Here is a 23,734-nt window from a genome sequence, read left to right as displayed (position 1 = left end):
TGTGTGTGTGTATTGTGTAATTCCCAGTGAAGATAATACATACATAAAGAACAATAATATGGAATCATAGAAGAAAAGGTAAGAAAAAAGGCAAAAGTTACATTGTAATTTTTAGAAGTAAGGAAGAGGCAAAAGTCATTGAATATAATATATCAAAAATTATAATAGCTAGGTTGATTTTAAATCAGAAACACAAAGATCATTCAACTCTGGGGAAATTAGTATCCCAATTAATTACATTAGTAACCAAAAGTACTTAAATCATGGGATTATAGCAATAAATCCAGAAAAGCCTTTTCCCAAAATACAATATTAGTTTATAGTAAAATGCTTAAAGGAAACAATTTAAGGACCTTTTCTTAATATTCTTAAAATCAACTAATTATCTGAAAACAAGGAACAACACTATTTGTAATAGACAAACATTGGAAGTAACCAGTAAAATAAGTGGAACAAGAATGCCTACTTTTTTTCAGTTTTACATAGTCCTAGAAAAGGAAATTATACGAATCGAAAAAGAAAAAGACATTAATAGAATAATCATAGGCAAAAAGAAGATAAATACATCTCTATATTCAGAAGAGATAATTGACTTAAGAAACTGTTGTAGCTTAGTCCAAAAGGAAGAGAAACAGGAAGTACAGCTTAACTCTTCAATTGCCTCAATCAAGATTTATAAATTGTACCACATTTAATTCTGACTGGTAAATCCAAGAATCACAAGTCATTTTCCCAGCCTAGAATTATTTAGGTAAACAGATGGAGAGCTGTAAGGACACTGGGTATAGGGTCTGTCTAGGAGCACACAACTGCATGGACAATTGAAGTATCTTGGGATTGAACGGAGCCAGACTCATCAGGAAGCATCAGGGGTTAGAAGAGATTCAGATCTCTGAACTAGAATAAGGTATAGGAATGGGCATCTCTATCACCCAGTTCTAGATCAGTCTGAGGGAAGGAATATGCACAAAGAAGTGGCATTAGCTGACTCAAGGAATACATTCAGAAACAAAGGGTATGTGTGTGGTTTGATCCCAGGAAGCACCTGGGGGCTCAGTCTATCCTCCTGCTCAGCATGGAAGCATATAGGAGATGAACCACGGCAAGATTTCCCATCAAGAGAGTAGTCTGAAGTTAGCCCCTCTGAATATTCAGGCCATTCAGGCTAGCCATGGGTATAATTTTAAATGCACTCATTCATTCAGTTCTAAAACCAGATTCTTGATGCCAGCCTCTCCTTTCATTGACTGCACACATGGGTCAATGTCACCTTCTAGCTGGGCAGGGCTGGTAGAAGCCTGAGAATGATGTATCTGGAAATCCCTGTGGGTGACTTGTCTAGGCTGGGGAGCCAACTGAAGTTAAGGCTGGACAATTAGAGATGCAGGAGAAGAGATGCCATTGGCCTTAGAAGAAAAGGGATGGGGAAGTAGTGGTCTCTCTCAGATGCTTGGGATTCTCTCTCGGTCTTCTTTTGAGCATACACACAAGCTTTATCTTATCTGGCTTGAAGATCTTGACATGCTATTGCTTTTGCTGGGACTGAGGCTAGGGCTGTGACCCACCAGCTGGGAAGCAGAGCTGAAGAGCTGAAGAGCAGTGCAACTTACAGATAGTTTTTTTTTTTTTCATTAGAGTGATTAGATGATATCTCTCTCTCTCTCTCTCTCTCTCTCTCTCTCTCTCTCTCTCTCTCTCTCTCTCTCTCTCTCTCTCGCTCTCTCTTTCTCTCTTTCTGTTTGTCTCTCTCTTTCTCTCTCTCCCTCTCCCTTCTTCCCTCCCTCTCTCCCCCACTCTCTGTCTCTGTTTCTGTCTCTCTCTGTCTTTCTCTCTCTCCCTCTCCCTTCTTCCCTCCTTCTCTCCCCCACTCTCTCTTTTTCTATGTCTTTCTCCCTTTCCCTTCTTCCCTCCTTCTCCCCCACACTCTATCTGTCTGTCTGTCCCTGTCTGTCTCTTTCTCTCTCCCTTCCTCTCTCCCCCCACTGTCTCTCTGTCTCTGTCTCTGTTTCTCTCTCTCCCCCTCTCCCTTCTTTCCTCCCTCTTTCCCTCTCTTCCCCACTATGTCTGTCTGTTTCTCTCTCTCTCTCTCTCTCTCTCTCTCTCTCTCTCTCTCTCTCTCTCTCTCTCTCTCTCTCTCTCTCTCTCTCTCTCTCTCCCCCCCCAACACTTTTCCCAATAGATTATTATTATAAGTTAAAATACAGTCTCCAAGAAATTTCAGTCCAGCCGTGCCATATAGAAACTTCTAAACAAGGACAAGCCAATAGACTCAAACTTCATTTAGGAATTTGCAGATTTAAGACCAAGGAAAGCAGCAAGAAGGCTTCTTCCTCAGATAATACTACTTTGATAGCACTGAAACCTTGCAGGCTGCTAGCATTAGCTATAAAGTAGCAAAGTGTAAAAGGGCAAAACCTCAATACAAATACCCCCACCCCCAAGAAGTATGCAGAGACAACAATAACAGATAGTCCAAAGTTAGGAAAAGTCCAAAGAACGAAAAGGTAAAACAAGGATCCTATCATAAAGAACTAATAATGACCAAGAAGTTCAAGTCAGAAAACTAGTATAGACTGACTTGGAAACATCTACAAGCCAAGACTAAAAGAAATATGTAGTGTAATTATAATTGCAATACAAATTTAAGGAAGAGTTAAGATGAAAGTTTTTAAAAAAAGATCTTAAAATAATTTTTTTTAAAATCAAATGAGAGTAGTAGGAAAATGGGGAAAGAAATGAGTTATGGGAAAAATATACAAAAATAGCTTGGAAAAAGATATAAAACTTTACTCAAGATATTAAATCCCTGAAATTTAGAATTGTCCAAACAAAATCTAATGATTCCATTAGAAATTAAGAAATGGGGTTGGAGGGAGCTAGGTGGCTCAGTGGATTGAGAGCCAGGCATAGAGACAGAGTTCCTAGATTCAAATCTGTTCTCAGACACTTCCTAGCTGTGTGACCCTGAGCGAGTCACTTGACCCCCATTGCCTAGCCCTTACCACTCTTCTGTCTTGGAGCCAATACACAGTATTGAGTCCAAGATGGAAGGTAAGGGTTTATAAATAAAAAAGAAATTAAGAAATGTTCATGGTGAAAACAATATTAAAATAGAAAATGTGAAATATGTCATAGCAAAAAACAAAACAAACAAAAGAAGAATTCCTATATTTGGGGAAAAGATCAATGAGACATAATTTAAAATTATTGGACTATCTGAAAAAGCCTAGACATCCCATTTCAATAAACAATTAAAAAACCTGTATATGACTGTTAGAACAAGAATTTAAAGTAGAAATTGAAATAATCCACTGTTTATATACTGAAGGAAATTATAAAATGGAAATTAAAGGATTGGTATAGTCAAAATTCTAACTCCAATGTTCACAAAAATGCTACAAACAAAAAGAAAGAATTCCTTTATGAAAGAGACACCAAAGTAGGTTGAGAGAACAAAATTTAAGTGAAATATAGGATTTCCAAGCATTATCGAGGAAAAGACTAGTATTGAGTAGAGAATTTGGCAGGAGTCAAAAGAAGTACAAGAAGATAAATACCAACAAGCATTCATAAGGAACTAAACAAGGTTAATTTTTTTATATTCTTTCATGCAGAGATACATACCAGTTTGTATTTGTCTGTGTATGTGTACAGACTCTCAGACATATATATAGATATAGATATAGATATATTTCAGAAATACAATATATGTATTATATATGTTCATTATATAGTATTATATTTATTATCACTATATTATATATTATATATACATCCTTAGAACTTTGTCATCATCTAGTCAGTGAGTCAAATTAAAGAGTAGGATTATCTCTTAATGATCATAAGAAATATAGGGGAGAAGATACATTGGGAGTAGAAGGAAAAGAGAAGAAAAACAAATAAAACTATCTCATACAAAATGGGATGTGAAAATAATTCATGCAACAAGGAGAAACGAGTGGGCAGGTTTAAGATATTTGAACCTCCTTATCATCCAAACTAATGAAAAACAGGAAGAATACACACACACACACACACACACACACACACACACACACACACACAGCAAATTGAGTACAGAAACACACTTCACTGAATGAGGAAACAAGAGGTAAGAACTGAAACAACTCAAAACAAACTTTAAAAGGAGGGAGAAAGAGGAAGGAAGGAAAGAAAAGTATAAGAGAAAAGGATTGAGGAAAATAAAAAATCTCCAATCATAATTATATAAATGAAAGGGATTAACTCATAAAATTGAAGAGAATAGCAGAAAGCCTTAGAAATCAAAATCCGTTAATATGCTAGTTGCAAGAAACATATACACAGAAATAAAATAAGGGGCTATGGCAGAATCTCTTGAGCTTCAGGTAATGTGGTGATCATGATTCCACAGAAAGCAAAAGTAAAAATAAATCTAATTAAAAGAGATGAACAGAGAAACACTATATTTTACTAAATGATATCATAATGAATTGATATCAATACTAAACATATGCAAAGGAAAAGAAAATGGATATATTTGGGAAAAAACTCTGGCAGCTCTTTTTGTATTGACAAAGAATTGAAAATTGAGGGGATGCTTATTAACTGGGGAATGACTGAATAAAGCATGGCATATAATTTTGGAGTACAATTGTGTTATATGTAATGACAAGGAGAGGGGTGGTTTCAGAAAAAAAAAAAAACAAGACAAGGCCTATATGAATTGATGCAAAGTGAATTGAGAAAAAGTGGGAGATCATTGTACATAGTAACAGCAATATTGTAATGGTGATTAGCTGTAAAAACCTTGGCTACTCTGATCAAAACAATGATTCAAGAAAATTCCAAAAATAAAAAAAAAATGCTGTCTAATTCCTAAGAAAGAATTGATGAAGTCTGAGTACAAATTGAAGTATAATTTCTCCATTTTTCTTGCTTTTTTCGTGATATGGCTAATTTGGAAATATGTTTTGCATATTATCATATGCACATCTGATATCATTTTGTTTGCCTTCACAATGGAATGGGGATGTGGAGGAGGAGGAAGATGGGAACTCAAAATTTTTAAAGTATGTTTAAAATAAATATTTTAAACGCATCAAAAAGGCATAGCATCTATGTTCTTAAATGAAAAGTTAAAATACTTCCACAGAGAAATCGAAAAATGTTATTATATGAAACTTCAATTTATCCTATCTTTGACCTAGATACGTTTAACATAAATATATATATATATATATGTATATATATATATTAAGAAGCTGAATATAGAATCCTAGAAAAGAAAGCATAGCTCTCTGGAGAATACTGAAAATAACATAGGGAGTACACACAGATCTAAGCTATGAATGTCCCCTTAAAAAAATTGACCATGTACTAGTTTATAAAAAATCACAAATTTAGAAAAGCAGAAATTTGAAATGAATTTTTACCAATCATAATAGAATGAAAGTCACATCCAACTAAGGAATGTTACTGCAATGGTCAAAATAAATTAGAAATTAAATGACTCAAGCCTAAAGAATGGGTTTGTTCCAAGAAACAACTCATAGAAAAATTAATAATTTTGTTAAAGTGGCAAAAATCAGACAACATACTAAAAATAATGAAATGCTACCAAGAGAGTACTTGGGGTTAATGTATATTTTTGAAAATGCTTTAATCAATGAAACAAAGAAAGTATAGATCAGTAATTTAGGTAGGCAACTAAAAATAAACTAGAAAAACAGCATGTTTAAACCTTCAATTAAATGTCAAAACTGAAATCTTTAAAACTGAAGATAGGTTATGTGAGCAGCTAGGTGACTCAGTGAATTCAGAGCTAGGCCTAGAGATGAGAGCTCCTAGGTTCAATTATAGGCTCATTTTCTAGCTATGTGACATAGGTAAACCACTTAATCTCCATTACTTAGCCCTTACCAATATTCTTCCGTGGATCTGTGTACTAATTCTAAGGTGGAAGGTAAAAGAGTTTGGTTTGTTTGGTATTTTAAGAGAGATTAACAAAATTGAAAACAAAGGAAATAAATAATTAATAAAATTAGGAGCTTTCTGTGTGGAGGGACACAATAAAATAAAACATTCCTTAAGTAACTAGGTTTTAAATACATTTTTATTGATTTTGTTTAAAATGACATTAAAAAATTTTAATATTAATTTTTAAAAATTTGAGTTCCAAATTCTCTCCTCCCACCCTACCTTCTCTTTGAGAAGGCAAGAAATATATCAATTATACATGTGAAGTTACACAGAACTTTTCCATATTAGCCACGTTTTAAGAGAAAATGCACATATAAATACAGAAAAAGAAAAATTAAAAAGAGAAAAAATAGTATGTTTCAATCTGCATTCAGAGTTCATCAATTCTTTCTCTGAAGATGGAAAGCATTTTTCATCATGAATCCTTTGGAATTATCTTGGATCATTATCTTCATCAAACTACCTAAATCTTTTACAATTGATCATAATTACAACATTACAGGTCAGGTGTACAATGATCTCCTGGTTCTACTCACTTCAATTTATATCAGTTAATATAAAACTTTTCAGATTTTCTGGAACCACCCTTCTGATTATTTTTATAGTACAATTATATTCCATTAAAATCATGTACCCCAAGTTGGTGAACCATTCCTCAATTTATAGATTTCCCTTCAATTTCCAAACCTTTGATACCACATAGAAAGCTAGTAGAAGTATTTTTATACAAATAGGTCCTTTTTCATTTTCTCTGATCTCTTTAGGATACAGAGTCACAGTGGTATTGCTGGGTCAAAAGGTCTACAGTTTTAGAGTCCTTTGGGCATATTTCCAGATTGTATTTCAGAATAGTTCCACAAATAGTGCATAATTTTCTCTATTTTGCCACATCCACTTAACAATTGAGAATTGTCTTTATTCTGGCTCAGTTCCCTACATATTTGAGAAATGAAGCTTTTCATCAGAAAAACTTATTTTTTTAAAGTCCCAAATTCCTGTTTCCTGCTAATTTTGACTACATTTATTTTGTTTGTGCAAAAGCTTTTTAAATTTCAGGTATTCAAAATTATCTATTTTATTTCCCATTATCCTTTCTATATCTTGTTTTTTTTAAAATAAATACTCAGATTATCCATAGATCTGGTAAATGCATTTTTCTAAGCTCCCCTAATTTATTTATGGTCTCACTTTTTTATATTTAAATCATATTCTATCTTGACCCCATTTTGTTATAGGGTATGAGATGTTAGTCTATGCCTAGTTTCAGCCAAATTGCTTTCTAATTTTCCCCAAAGTTGTCAAATGGTGAGTTCTTGACTTAAAAGCTGGGTTCTTTAACAAAACACTAGATAACCGTGGTCATTTATAATTGTGTATTGGGTACTTAATCTGAGTTCCTGATTTTCTACACTCTATTTCTTGGGCACTATCAGATTATTTTCATGATTACCACTTTGCAATATAGTTCAAAATCTCTTTATTATGCAACCCTCCTTCCCAATTTTTTCATTCATTTCCTTGATATCCTTGACTTTTTGTCCTTCAGATTAATTTCCAGCTACAAAATATTCTTTAATAGTTCTAATTTTATGGTCCTCAGTAAGTGAATTAACTTATGTAGAATTGTCATTTTTTATTATATTGCCTTGGCCTACACATGAACAATTAATATTTTTTTCATTTGTTTAGATTAGTCTTTTTTGTAAAAAGTACTTTTAATTGATTCATATCATCCCTAAGTTTGTCTTGGCGGATAGACTTCCCTGTCTTTTAAACTGTCTGCAGTAATTTTAAATGGATTTTATTTTTCTATATATTCTTACAGGTTTTGTTGGTAATATATAGAAATACTGATGATTTATGAGGACTTTTTAAATATTCTACAACTTTTCTAAAGTTGTTAATTATTTCAAAAACTTTTTTGGTAATTTTTTTTTCAAACCCTTCCCCTTTGTCTTAAAATCAATAATATGTATTGGTTCTAAAGCAAAAGAGCATTTAAGGGCTAGGCAGTAGAATTAAGTGACTTGCCCAGTGTGAAACAGCTAGGAAATGTCCGAAGCCAAATTTGAACACAGAACCTCCCATATCCAGACCTGGCTCTCTATCCATGCAGTCACCTAAAATATCCCTTTTTACATAATTCTCTAGGGTTACATGAGTATAACATCATATAATCTGCACAGAGTGATACTTTTGTTTCTTCATTTCTCTTTTTGTTCCTCAATTCCTTTCATTTGACTTATTGTTAGTTTGCATTTCTAATACAATATTGAAAAATGGTAGTGATAGTCGATATTCTTGTTTCACTCCTGATCTTAGGAAAGGTGTGAGTTTATCACCATTATAGATATTTTCACTTAGCTGTAGGTAGATACCATTGTCATTTTAAGAGAGATTACATTTGTTTCTGTACTTTCTAATTGTTTTAACTGGAATTGATGCTATATTTTGACAAAAGCTTTTCCTACATGTATTAATATAATTATATGATTTTTGCAATTTTTTATTATTGATATAATCAAAGAAAGTGATAGTGTCCTAATATTGAATCAGTCCTCTATTCTTGGTAAGAATCCCACTTGGTCATAATTTATGATTTTTTTTATATATTGTTGCAATCTCCTTGTTAGTATTTTGTTTATAATTTTTAATCAATATTCATTAACAACTTGGTCTATAGTTTACTGAAAATGATTCATTTGATATTTTTGCTTTTCTACATTTGGTTCTAAGGTTCTTATGCCCTACTACATGGCCATATACACCTGTGAAAAAGGTACATTACTTTCTGTTCTCATTCATTTTTCCTAGAAGTTTATCGTATTTAACGTTTCAATAAATTTATTCTTATCCTTAATTTATATATTTTATAGTTATCTAGCTCTGAGAGAAAGTCAAGGTATTGCACTAGCACAGTTTTACTATTTCCTTATGTAATTCATTTAGCTTTTCCTTTAAAATATGCATAAATGCTTTGTATTATATTATTTCATTTATGGTGTCTCGGCAAGAGGTAATTTTTCTGCTTTTCTCTTTTAATTAAGTCTATTTTCCCTTTGCTACATTTGAGTTCATGATTATTAGCCCTGTCTTATTTACTTCAGCTAAAGCATATTAGATTTTCCTCTAGCCTCTTATGTGTTTCATAAGGAGAGTTATTTCATCTCTCTCTGTTTCAATTGTTCCACTTGCTTTTCTTGTAAATGACAAATTTTGGGATTCTATTTTCTAATCCATCATTCTGCTATCTGCTTCTATTTGGGGGGGGTGGATTTTAAAGGAATAATTATTTTCACTGATTTACTTTGGTTCAAAGAGAAAATGAATACACATACACATACTCAAATACACATAGAAATCTAAACAAACAAGGAAGTAAGAATAGAAGAGGATAAGAAAAAGAGGGGAATGATGAAAGGGTAAACACATAAAGGAAAGCAGAGATCAAAAGCAAAACAAAATTTAAAGGAGGGGTAGGGGGAGGATAGAAAGAGAAAGAGAAGAATAAATAGGGAAAAAATGTGATGGAGGTAAACTAATACTATGTACTGGTTCCAAGACAGAACAGAGATAATGGTTAGGCAATTGGGGTTAAGTGACTTATCCAGGGCCACACAACTAGGAAAGTGCACAGTGTATAATCATAATTTTGAATGTGAATGGACTAAGTTCACCTATAAAATGGAAGCAGATAGCAGGAAGCATTAGAAACAGAATCCCAAAATACATCATTTACAAGAAACACATTTTAAACAGAGAGACATAGAATTTAAAGTCTAGACATAGAGTGGAAAAATTAGCAAAAACCAAAAATGATCCCAATCATAAAAAATAAACTACTATAGTGACAAGGAATTTTAGATTCAATCAAGATGAGAACTCAGAAGACAATGATATCAAAATACCTTTAAGTAAAGACTCAAAGGGGGGAAATATACTGGATAAAAGTCAAATGAAAATTCTTGAAAGAGCAAAAAAATATATTTTAAAAATCAAATAAGTGTAGTAGAATAGAAGGTCTCATTTCTCAAACATTTAGAGAACTAAGTCAAATATATAAGAATACAAGCCATCTGGTAAACAGATATGAACATTCAGTTTTCAGATGAAATCAAAGCTATTAAAATCATATAAAAATGTTCACTCGATTAAATAAATGCAAATTAAAACAACTGATGTTCCACCTAACACCTATCAGATTATTTAATATAACAGTAAAGGAAAATGATAAATGTTGAAGAGATGATATGAGAAGAGATGATTTGGAACTAAAATTAAAATGAAATATATTTTAAAATTAACTCTACCAGTTGACATCCATGTTTGTAGATTCTGAAATTCCTTTGAATGATCATAATCTGCTGTCATTCCATCTAGCCCTCTGCTTTCAAACCTTATTCCTGATTGCTTAATAAGTGCTAGTTGACTTAATAAAAACAAATAATTAATAGAAAAGTTAAACCAGACAATAGTTTCAATAAAAATATCAGGATACAAAATAAATTTATAATACAAAATAGTCATTGCTCAGTTCTATTATTATCAAAAAATGTATGCTAATATATAGTGAAAACAACATGGAATTCAGAATGAGAAGATGTTAAGATAAAATGTGACTTCAGAAGCTGTGTGACCTTGGCCAAATCATTTTAACTTCATTGTTTCTCAGTTTCCTCATCTGAACACATGGGGGTTGAATTAGATGCCTTCTGAAGTCCTTTCCCATTCTTCATATATCATCCTGTGAAGGTCTGTATATTTAGCACCATACTCCTCAAATATAAATGATCAAAGAGATATTTTATGTAATTTAGACAAATGTTTTAAAAATTCAAAAAGGGGAAAGTCATGTACATCTAAGAAATAAATGATAATAAAAGGATTGGCAAGGAATTTAGGCAGCTAAATGTTTCAAATTATATTTCACAGCAGTAATTATCAAGGCTCAAGACTCATTTTTTAATATGTAAAGTAAGGGGAAAGGGAAGATTAGATCAGAGATTCTTAACCCAAAGTTCATCAATTTGTTTTTATTAATATCTCCATATCTATATTTTATGTGTATTGTGAAATAAGAATATCATATCTATAAATTTTCATATATTTATAAAATGATATAAATTATTATTTTTGGAATTCCATGGCTTTATTTTAGGCATTTAAACATATTGTACTGAAAAGGGGTCAAGTCAATATCCCCTCCCATTGCACAGAAAAACACTAAGAATACAAAGAAAACTAAACACAAATAATGTCTGCCCTCAAGGAGCTCAGGGTCTAATGGAGGAGTAAAATGTGCAAATTTCTAAACAAATTATATGTAAGGTAAATTCAAAATAATCTCAAAGAGAAGACATGAAGATGAAAGACTAGAAATGTCTTCTCACAGAAATTGCAACTCTAGCTGAGGCATATAGGAAGCCAATATTCATAGGTTTTAAGAACTCCTGTGTTATATGATTGCCAAGGTCCCTTCTCATTACAATGATTTATAAAGCCATGAATAAATATGTTTCTTGAGTCCTTCAAGGAGTATAGTCTTCTCTCACTACTGTGAGTTGGTTGATTTCCTTAAAGACATTTGTGTCTAAAATGTCATGGACATGTGGCAAACTTCATGGTGAATCTCTCTGAACATAGCTAGATTGATCTTTGGACAAAGACAAATATTTGAGCCTACTAGGTCTCTGCTCAGAGCTTTTCCAGGTTGAAATAGATCTTATGTTCTTTAGACAGAGCCTTTGATCAGATAGAATCATCACCAAGTCATGATGAGGCATCAGAGGAAGACTACAGAATTTTAAACTAAATTAAGTTAATTTTAATGACAATTTAATTGAATTTAATGCCAATAAATCGAACTTCATTGTGAAGAAAATATGTGCTGTGTCAGCAAATGTCATTCAGAAATTGACAAAAGCAATAGCTAACAGAGAGAGCAACACAGATGTGTAATATATATAGTGAGAAGTCTTTCTATGACTGATTGACTCACTATCATTTGATTATCCTTTTTTCAAATCATATTGGATGAAATCTATCTATATTAGAAGAACCCACAAAGAATGATAGCAAATTCATTTAAAAACTGTTTTATTCTTTTATATTCTTTTTCTTTTTAAAAATTATTTTAATAATGCATTATATAGTATAGCATATATTACATAAAATATTATATAGTGATAGAATATCTATACTATATATAGGGATGGTTCTCTAGAAAGGAAAAAACAAAGGATACTGGGAGAAAATCTGATGATATGAAAAATAAAAGTTACTAAAATGTATTTTAAATAAATAAAAACATGGGTTTCTAGGAATCTCTACTTACAAAGTACATTATATTATCATGTGATTCTCCCAACACTAGACAATTTTTATTCTGATTTTGTAAATGAAGAAATTGGTACTCAAAGAGGTTAAACAATTTACCTGAGGTCATACAACTACTAAGTGGCAGAGACAAGACTTCTGACTTGAAGTCCAAGGCCCCTTTCACTACATCATGCTGACTCCCTAGGAAACAGAATTTAGATGTTCATGAGTGGTGAGAATAAGAGACTTCATGGGGCTGCTAACAAGGCCCACGGGTGCCACTGTTGCTGGGAAAGCTGGGAAGATGTCGGCCACACAAGTTTCCTTAATCAGCACCTGCAGGGCAGGCACTCGTGGTTAACAGAGCCCAGGGTCAGAGCATTAGACTCCCAATGTTCCATCTGAAACTACAAGCTATTGTTGAAAGGCATTGCATTGTTAATAAACAGCAGAACAATTATCTGGATACTGCCAGAACCTGGGTTTTCAGGTTGTTAGTCCAAAACCACCCAATGCCTTAGAAGGAAATGTGGGGACTGTTATTTGACTGTATTCACATTTAAAATGAAATTTACAGAGTAGCTTCACCTTTGATGTGCAAAATACTCTTGTATGAATTCTCTGAAAGGAAAAAGGGATTCCCAATAAAAGACTATGCATTAATTTCTTTCATCTTCATTATTTATTTTCCTAAACTGCTAAAGCTGTCCTTTATTTATTGCAACTCATCCATACATAATTCTCTGTAGTTTCTAAAACTGCATCTCACATTTTCACCCCAACTTTATAAATTGCATTGATTTATTTCTGTCTCTTCGGCCTAAAACCATTTATTACAGCAACAAAACATCCTCCCATTCTGGTGATCAAGGAACAAAGTCGCCCCGTTTACTGTGCAGTGAGAATTGACAGATGGCCAAATGGGGTGATAGATTTGATTTTAATGTGTCTTAAGAGAGTAAATGAACCAAAGGCAATCTTCATCTCATGTGAAAAGTTGGATTTTTGTGTGGCTTGTCTGCAACAGTGAGCTGCAATTCTCACAGTACTTCATTGATTTTCCACTCAACCATGACCATTCAGATGGCAAAAAGCAGGGTCAAAGAATTTTTTAAAGAGTTGGTTGTTTTTCTTTCCACCCCCTGTTTGTCTATAAAAGTACAGACAGAATTGAGGAGACACACTTGGACAACTAGCGGCTGGTTTTCTGCCACAAAGTCCTTCAGGATTTCGCAGGTTATGAATTTTTAATTTTACATAAAATAAAGTGGTTTTGTCAAGTGAATCATTTACATCATAAAGACTGTGAGAATAGAACTTTTTCACACCTCCCCACCTGTGATTTTAGCATATATCATGGATGACAAAGCACTTTGCATTACTTGAGCTAAACCTTGCCTGAAAGGAGACAGACTCCAACAGCAGGACATGAAATAGGGCTTGGAATGGTGCAATAAATCCAAATGGCATAGGATGGCCTGGTCTTCCATTCTAGGCCTTCGTCCCTAACTTCATTTTAAATGCCAAGTGCCATTAAAGGACAAAGATCGGTTCCTTCATCCACTCTGTGTATGCTTCTGCAAGCAGTCATGTGCTGTGGAAGTGGAGGATTCATGAAGATTTCAGTGATGACGAAAAATGGTATGAATAATTTTTTTAAAAAAGCATTGAGTGCAACATCAAGGAAGATGAGTGGTTCAGATGGTATTAGAACTTGAGTTCTATAATGATGCAGCTATAAATCACGGGGAATTGATACAAGCTTGGGGTGCATCGCTTCGTGTTCCTTTGATGCAGTTGTGCAGATTTAATACCTATCTGGATGGCTCAGAGTCCAATAATTTAATTGTGAAGTTTATGCCAACTTGCTAGATTTGTCCTCTAAAATCTCACGTAGTTAACATGGAATAACAAATCTCTTATTCATTCTGGTAAGGATGATAACCCTAATTTCCCTCATCTCTGGCTTCCTGAGTGGCCCATCAAATATTATGCTGAAGATCCTCTGTTAAAATGTGAAGGACGATCCTTGGGGATCCAAACCCTTCCATTGGCACATTTGACTGACATGGTAATGACGTTGGGCTATGGTACGAGTCCATGCTTCATCTACTATGCCTACAGTTCAGAATTCACTCAGGTGTGTTGCCCCATGGTGGGAAAGAATAAATGAAAGTTCCTGCATGACATCGCATGAAAAGCTATGTGTGTTCATTTAAAAGTGAACATTGAGTGCCCAGGAGTGGAAAAACAAAATGTGACAAGATAATAGCCAATGCCTAGGAAATGAAAATGGCTTTAGCCAGCCTGAAGGCCTGAGCCCTTCTTTCCCCCATGCTTCTCTAGGGCACTCTCTGAAAGCTATTACTCTGGATGGCCCTTTTTAGCTAATTACCATAACTTTTCCTAAGAGACCAGCCATATTCTTGGGAGTGGAAGAGTATAATGGTAGCCCCAGGTACCAAACTAAGGTAAGACCCTGTGTTATCCATTAAAGATGTATCAAGGAGAGTCAGTCATCTTTTCCACTACTGATAGGCTGGTAGGCCTCAGGGAACAGAGTTGCTATCTGGTTTGCCAAATATATTTCCCTTTCATTGTTTTGTATTGTCCTACTCTCTAAGACCTCTCTTACCAGATATTTGATTTATAAACCTAAAATACTGATGAAAGAAATGAGAAATCTGAAAGTATTCTTTGCCCCTCTGAGTTTAATGAGAGGATAATATATAAAATGCTAGCCTTAGAACCTTGAAGATCTCTATTCAAAATCTGTCATTGTTACTTACTCTGTAGCCTTGGGTAAGTCACAGTTTATCTGATATTCAGTTTCCAAATCTATAAAATCGGGAGATTGGTCTAAATGGTCTTTGAGGTCTTGTCTTGCTCTAAATCTTTGGCCATGTTTCAGCAAATAAATTATTAGATTCAATCCAAGAACAAAAAGATAAAGATAAAATTGAAACCATCTGGGGGAGGGCATAGCATAAAATGATCGAATTTTTTAATGTCTCTTCTTGATTTTGTAAAACCATAACCGTGGACAAGGATTAGTTTATCAGATTCAAAGCATTATTAGACTTTTTACCCAAAGGAGTGTTTGCTGTGCATTACAGACATGTCAAAAGCAGTGTTTTAAATAGTAAAATTCTCAATAGACATTATGCTTTCAAGGGAGGAAAAGTAATGGAAAAAAAAAACACAGAAACACCTGAAATGTAGATTTTAAATTGTAGTAAGATGTCCTTCCGGTCCCTTTTAATCCTAAAACTGTCAGAAACCATAAATACATTCTTTTTCACTAGTTTTTCTATATTGACTTTGGAAATCCTTCTCTTAGCCACCAGTTGGCCAGAGTATGATTGAAGGAGAGGGCTGAGCTGCAGGCAAAATGGTGAAATGGGCCAAGTTTGTATATCAAGTCTTCCAGTTGCCTTTCTCAGTTCACTCCTCTCAAATAACTCTCATTGGTCAACCTTGCCTCATCAGTCAATAGATTTTACTGGGAACAAAGAGAGGCTTGGGGGTTTGGACAAGAATAAGGCAACTGGGAAACCTGTGGAATTTCAGAAACTTGTCCCCTCTCACTAGATATTACTCCCCTTTGGAGTATCTGACCCCATGGCGTACAAGACATGTAACTTGGCATCTCAAATCTCACTGCAGAGATCAGTCTTTTCTGGCATGTGTCTAATATCCTTCATTGCAGCCTCCCTGTGTGTTGCCTGCCTACCTCTAGACCCAGCCCAGATCCAGAACACCCATTGCCAAAATCTACGAGTCTCCAAGATCCCCCCGCAGTCTAGTGGGGACCCACAGATCAAAGCAGCTGCATAGTGAAACAATTACCACATACAGTCATTCTCTCATCTGTTGATGTTTATTGCTAGATGATGTAGAATGCTTTAGAAATGCAAAATATTTTCATTAGCATTATTATTGGTATGAAATTAGTAAGGTTTGTCTTTTTATTGTCCTGGGGGCCAATTAAAACCAAGAGTGCAACAGTTCACTAGTCAAGAAGATTAATATTACCATAGACAAATTTACAGTTCTGCCGAGTGAAATGGGGAACTTGAGTGTCTAATCTAGACTTACTCCTTTTCTTCAAACTACTATCTCTGATGGTGCAGAACACGTTATGCCACATCCTTCCTCCTGTGTTTAGGGTAAAAAAAGAGCTCAATCACTAGGGGCCTTTGGGGTGTTCTGTGCTAGGCTTCCATTCATTTGGTCACCCAAATCAAGAAGGGTGAGCCATCTACAGTCACTTACTCTCTCCCCAACCCCCACTTTGGTCACAGCTCCAGAAAGAAATGCTATTCGCCTAGAGGGTAGCACTATGTGCCAAATGGCAACCACCGTTTTCTCGGCAGCTCTATCCAATTATCCTTCTCACCCTGTCTCCCATCTGGGGCACCCAGAGCCAGACCCTGCAGTAAGCCTGTGCTTCCAATGTGGTCTGAGACAAAACCCAACCTGAGTCTCACAACTCAAATAAGTCTTTCCAGACTATCTCAATCTCCAGTGATCTCCCCTTTAGTGAATTCCTTATGTAATTATTGTCTATATCACTCTTTGATATTGAATACATGTGACCTCATATTAGGTAGCTAAATGGCTCAGAGAGAGGGCATTGAGCCTGGGGTCAAGAAGACCTGAGTTCAAATCCAGACCAAAGACACTAACTACCTGTGTGCTCTGGGCAAGTTATTTAACCTTCATTTTCCCTGATCCACTGGAGGAAGTAACAGAAAACCACTCCAGTATCTTTGCCAAGAAATCCCCATAGAAGAGGGATAGAACCTGAATTGTGTAACTGTGGGAAAATATTCTAAATTAATTAATTAAATAAAAATTTTCAATTAAAAAAAAAAAACCATAGACAGTATTGGCATACTATGGTCCATGGGGTCACGAGGAGTTTGACATGACATTGTATTATTAAATTTTTCATTTCAGTTCAATTGAGCTCATATTAAATCCTCAAAGATGAGATCATCTTTTTCCTCAAAGAGCTTAGATTTTAAATTTTATCTTCCTGGGATTAACCATAAAATGACAAAGGCCACCTCTTATTGCTCTTCCAACCCTCCACAGGAGGGGCTTAGTTGGTTCTGTAGGAGACAGATCATATGATATAATGATGAACCTGAAGACTGGAAGACCTGAGTTCAAATCCTGACACAGATACTTATTAGCTGAATGACCTGGGACAAGTTACTTAACTTCTGTTTGTCTTAATTCACTGGAGAAGGAAATGGCAAACCACTCCATTTTCTTTGCCAAGAAAACTCCATGGACATTATTGATGTGCTATGGTTCATGGAGTCACAATGAACTGGACTGTATTGAACAACAACTCTCCACAGTTCCTTGCTTAATGCCTTGCCCACCACAACAATGCTTGTTGATTGAATGTTTTTCTGTGAGAATGATTTTAATTCCTCTTTAAATCAGTTTGTTGTGGATATAGTCTTTGAAGGGACATTTGTTGTTATTGTCATTATAGGAAAGGAATGAATTTAAAGCCTTTTTTTTTTAATACAGTCTATCCACAGATTTTTTTATACTAATTCTTTTATTCTCCCCAGATTTTTGTCCACCACAGATTGGATATGTATGATTTTATCTAAGTCATTGTTCTCTAAACTTATTTGTTTAATGTAATGCTCCATCAGTTTTTTTTAAATGATTATACTTCCCTAGCATGTATAAATATATTTATTTACAAATTACACATATGTATTACTTTTACTAACAAAATTTATACAAAAATAGAATATTTGAAAAAGGAAAAAATTAGAAAGATTGAGGTAAAAGTTAAATAATATTTGACAATAGGTTCAATAGGAAGTTACTGGGTTAATTGAGTATGGAGTGACATGGAAAGACCAGGGTGCTCTGGAACCAACTTTAAACAGCTTGTAAGAGGCAATTGTTACATTTTAAAAGTGAGTATTTATATATCAGACTGGTGATTACTGTATCTCAGCTGTTTGTTTTTTATAACCCTTACCTTTGGTCTTAGAATCAATATTGTATGAGACCAGTATGGGAGAATCACTAAGGCAGAAGAGCATAAAGACTAAGCAATTGGAGTTAAGTGACTTACTCAGGTCAGGCAACCATCAATTCATTGTTTTGTTTATTGTCTAGACTTAAAGTATCAGTAATGCAAATTAAACTTAAAAGTGTATGTATTTGAAAATATATATATATATACCTATATCAGATTGCTTACACTCTCAGGGAGGGTAAGGGGAAATGAAAGAGAGAATCTGGAACTCAAAACTTAAAAAATGAAAGTTAAAAATGTTTTCATTTACATGTAATTGGGGAAAATGAAATATCACTTTTAGAGGTGTGTGTAAATTTTTTTTCTTAACAGTCAGTTGTTAAACATTCACGAGCATAGTCCTCTCTATAAAGATTGCTTGAGCTTGGCAAGTGTATAGTTACAAAGCTCTAGGAGTTAAATCATGGTGACTATAGGCTAATAATAATTACTGGCAGTTTTTTATTTTGTTTTGGTTTTTTATCACTTTAAGGTTTGTAAAGTCCTTTACATTCATTATCTTGTTTGAGCCCATAACACCTCTGGGTCAGACCCACTCTTAAGGAAAACCAATTTGGTAGCTATATGGAGGATGGATTAGAGGAGACAGAGCTGAGGCAAAGAGCCAATTAGGGGAATACTGCCAAAGTTCAGATCAGGTCATGAAAGTCTGGATTAGGCTGGTGGCTGTATGAGGAGAAAGAGGGAGCTAAATGTAAAATAGAGGTAGAAAGGTGACTAATTGGATATGTAAGTGAAAAGAGAGACGAGTAGAAGATGACAGAGAAACTGTGGACCTCCCTGTCTTAGAAGGATGTTGGTGTCCTTGATTAGGATTAAGGAATTTTCAGGAGACTATGGCACTTTGGGAAGAAAAATAATGTAATGAATTCTACAATGCTGATCAAAAATCTATTCACTCCTTACAACACACTGGGGCTGGAGAGAGAGAGAGAGAGAGAAAGAAAGAGAAAGAGAGAGAGAGAGAAAGAGAGAGAGAGAGAGAAAGAGAGAGAAAGAGAAAGAGAGAGAGAAAGAGAGAGAAAAAGAGAGAAAGAGAGAGAGAGAGAGAGAGAGAGAGAGAGAGAGAGAGAGAGAGAGAGAGAGAGAGAGAGAAAGAAAGAGAAAGAGAGAGAGAGAGAAAGAGAGAGAGAGAGAGAAAGAGAGAGAAAGAGAGAGAGAGAGAAAGAGAGATAAAAAGAGAGAAAGAGAAAGAGAGAGAGAGAGAGAGAGAGAGAGAGAGAGAGAGAGAGAGAGAGAGAGAGAGAGAGAGAGAGAGAGAGAGAGAGAGAGAGAGAGAGAGACCCATGCTAAGAAGGGGATAATGTATTACCAATCACAAAGGGACCTGTGAAGCTTTGAAACACCTGTAGGAAGTTCAGGAGCTTCTGAAATGAAAGGAGAGGGATAGGGGAATAGTGTTGAAGATTAGGAGAACAATAGTCCTGTTGAAGATAAACACTATGGGTGGGGCAGAGCCAAGAAGGCAGTTAAAAGCACTTAAAGCCATAGCCTCTCCTACAATCCTTCCAAACCAATATTTATATTGTGCTTCAAAGAAAAAAGGAATCCAAATCCAACAAGAAGTCAGGAGACTTTCCTACTGAAAGCAACTTGAAAGGTAGGCACAGTCCATCTATTTTAACTTGAAAAGGGAGAGGGACCCCCCCCCAGACACACACACACCTTACCAAGACTGGCAATAAGTCTGGGCATTGTGTGACACCCCTGCCCCCAGATGGCAGCTGTGAGGGTTCACCTCTGACCCACAACATGTGGTCCAAGGCTCTGAAAAGGCTGACTTGGAGGATCTTAGGGGAGCCATCAGGCAGAACAGCTTCCCCCACTAACACACCCAGACCTGTAAAAAGATCAGGCTGCCTGTGTGAGACCTGGGCGGAGAAGGTATCCATGAGAGTTTGTCTCTGACCCACCATACATGGTCCAGGGCTATAACAAGGACTGGAATGGAGGAATGGGGGTGAGGGGGTCCACCTAGCTGGACACCCATTGTTTGTAGGCTACAGTGAAAAGTTTGCCCCAGGGCAGGCCAGCTCAGCAGCCTAACCAGTTGAATCCAGTTTACCAGCAAAGAATTGAGAAAAGAGAAGATTTGACCTCAGGGCAGAACAGCTCAAACATTCTGGTTAGGTAAATCAATAGAGGGGCAAGTCTATCTAGTCCATGTGGCAGAAGGGGAAAAAAAGTAAATTAAATGAGTAAACAAGAGAGGTGGGGAAAGCTACAATTGAAAGCTTCTATGGTCATAAGGACAAAAGAACAGGACCAGTTGATGAGGATGAGATATAGGAAATATCAAGCAAAGGCTGAGAGAGGGGGGGGGGGGTAATTGGATGCAGGCTATGGAAAAGCTTAAAAAGGAATTCAAAATCAAGTAAGACAGGTTGAAGGAACATGGCAAAAGGCAAATAGTAGCCTGAAAAACAAAATAGGTTGTCTGGAAACAGGCACAGGCACTGAAAGCCAGAATTGACCTGCTAGAAAAATACTATAAAATTCTTAGGAATCTATCTGCCAAGACAAATACAGGAATTAAATGACCACAATTACAAAACACTTTCCATGCAATTAACACTAGATCTAGACAATTGGAAAAACATTAATTGCTCATGGGTAGGATGAGCTAACATAATAAAAATTACCATCCTACCCAAACTAAGTTACTTATTTAGTGCCATATCCATCAAACTACCAAGAAACTTTTTTTTACTGAATTAGAAAAAAAAAAAACATAACAAAGTTCATTTGCAAGAAGAAAAGATCAAGAATATCAAGAGAAATCATGAAAAAAAAAGTGAAGGAAAGGGCCTAGCAGTACCAGACCTCAAACTATACCATAAAGCAGTGGTCATCAAAACAATATGGTACTGGCTAAGAGACAGAAGGGACAATCAGTGGAATAGACTTGGGGTAAGTGACCTCAGCAAGACAGTCTATGATAAACCCAAAAAACCTAGCTTTTGGGTCAAAAATCCACTATTTGACAAAAATAGCTGGGAAAATTGGGAAATAGTATGGCAAAGATGGGGTTTAGAACAATGTCTCACACCCTACAGCAAGATAAACTCAGAATGGGTGAATGAGTTGAATATAAAGAAGGAAACTATAGATGAACACAGAATAGTATACTTGTTAGATCTTTGGAAAAGGAAAGATTTTACGACCAAGCAAGAGTTAGAAAAAATTATGAAACGTAAAATAAATAATTTTGATTACATTAAATTAAAATGTTTTTGTACAAACAAAACCAATGCAACCAAAATTAGAAGGGAAGCAACAAATTGGGGGAAAAGTCTTTATAGGAAAAACCTCTGACAAAGGTCTAATTACTCAAATTTATAATGGGCTAAATTAATTGTACAAAAAAAACAAGTCATTCCCTAACTTATAAATAGGCAAGGGACATGAATAGGAAATTTTCAGATAAAGAAATCAAAACTATTAATAAGCACAAGAAAATGTGTTCTAAATTTCTTATAATCAGAAAAATGCAAATCAAAACAACTCTAAGGTACCACCTCTCACCTAGCAGATTGGATAACATGATAGCAAAGGAAAGTTATAAATGTTGGAGGGGATGTGGCAAAACAGGGACATTAATAAATTACTGGTGGAGCTGTGAATTGATCCAACCATTCTGGATGGCAATTTGGAACTATGCCCAAAGGGTTTTAAAAGACTGGCTGCCCTTTGATCCAGCCATACCACTGCTGGGTTTGTAGCCCAAAGAGATAATTGGGAAAAAGACTTGTACAAAAATATTCATAGCTGCACTCTTTATGGTGGCAAAAAATTGGAAAACGAGGGGATGCCCTTCGATTGGGGAATGGCTGAACAAATTGTGGTATATGTTGATGATGTAATACTATTGTGTTGAAAGGAATAATGAACTGGAGGAATTCCACATGAACTGGAAAGACTTCCAGGAATTGATGCAGAGTGAAAGGAGCAGAACCAGGAAAACATTGTACACAGAGACTGATATACTGTGGCACAATCAAACGTAATGGACTTTTCTACTAGCAGCAATGCAATGACTCAGGACAATTCTGATAGACTTATATGAGAGAATACTATCCACATTCAGAGGAAGAACTGTGGGAATAGAAACACAGAAGAAAAACAACTGGTTGATCACATGAATAGATGGGGATATGATTAGGGATGTAGACTCTAAATGATCACCCTAGTACAAATATCAATAATGTGGAAATGGGTCTTGAACAAAGACACATCCATTTAATTGATCATCAGCTATGGGAGGGAGTGGGGAAAGGGGAGGGAAAGAACATGAGTCTTGTAACCATAGAAAAATATTCTAAATTAATTAATTAAATAAAATTTTACAAATAAAAAAATAAAATAAAAAATAAAATTAGTCTTCTAAGGACAAAAAAAAAGACATAAAAATAGAGAATGACTTGAAAGGAAGAATGGAGCAAAAGGAAAAGGAGAATCAAAAGGCCATGGAAGAAATTCAGTCTTTAAAAATTAGAATTGGGAAATTAGAAACTAATGAAGATAAGTCCTATGATTATCTAGCACAGATATGGTGGGATGCAATTCATTTTTCCATTTTTGGATCAAACAAACAAGAACAATTGGATCATATATTCTACACCTTTTGGTTAATTTTGCAGTGATAAAGTATGGTCCATTGTTGCTTATAATTTTGTAAAGACTACTCATTACCAATTAATACACTTGTCATGGATGCCCATGATTCATGACTCTCAGAAAGATTTTACATAATGTACCCCAAAAGGTCAGTTTTTATTAGAGTCCTAAAAGTTGTCTTTATGATATTAATAAGGTCCAACATATTTTTCCACTCTTTAAGTATCTTCTACTTCAGATGCCTTATATACAATGGTGCCAATATCAAGGAAATCTGTATATACCAAACAATCTGACTGCTTTTCAGCTTTTATCTCTTTAGTCCCATTTCAACTTACTCTTATAAACACATATAGGTCTATGACATTAGAATCCACATGTCATAGTTCCAATCTCTTTGATGGAGAAAGGAGAATTTTAATGCTCTTTGCAAATCTTTTCCATTTTTCTTCAATTTGTAGTGCTCCAGCTAATTTTACTCTTGAATTTCCTGGAGATGGTTAGCTGGTTATCTTAGCACTTTCTTTAGACTGGTTTTACCCTCCACTGCTTCTCTCTGCTTAATGAGATGATACTGCTCATAATCATCTATCATGCTTCTTTGTAATATTTTACAAATGAGTTTACATTTTAACTCAGTGTTGCCTTTGGCAGTCATGTCTCTCCATTTGTCAAGTCAGATGTTTGCTGACTATGGTGCTTTCTAGATTTGGGGGGTTTCTTTGTGGCATTAACTGAAATTGATTAAACTTCTGGATA

The sequence above is a fragment of the Monodelphis domestica genome, chromosome 3 (genome assembly GCF_027887165.1).
Source record: "Monodelphis domestica isolate mMonDom1 chromosome 3, mMonDom1.pri, whole genome shotgun sequence".
Taxonomy (NCBI): Eukaryota; Metazoa; Chordata; class Mammalia; order Didelphimorphia; family Didelphidae; genus Monodelphis; species Monodelphis domestica.
This window is presented reverse-complemented; position numbering follows the sequence as displayed.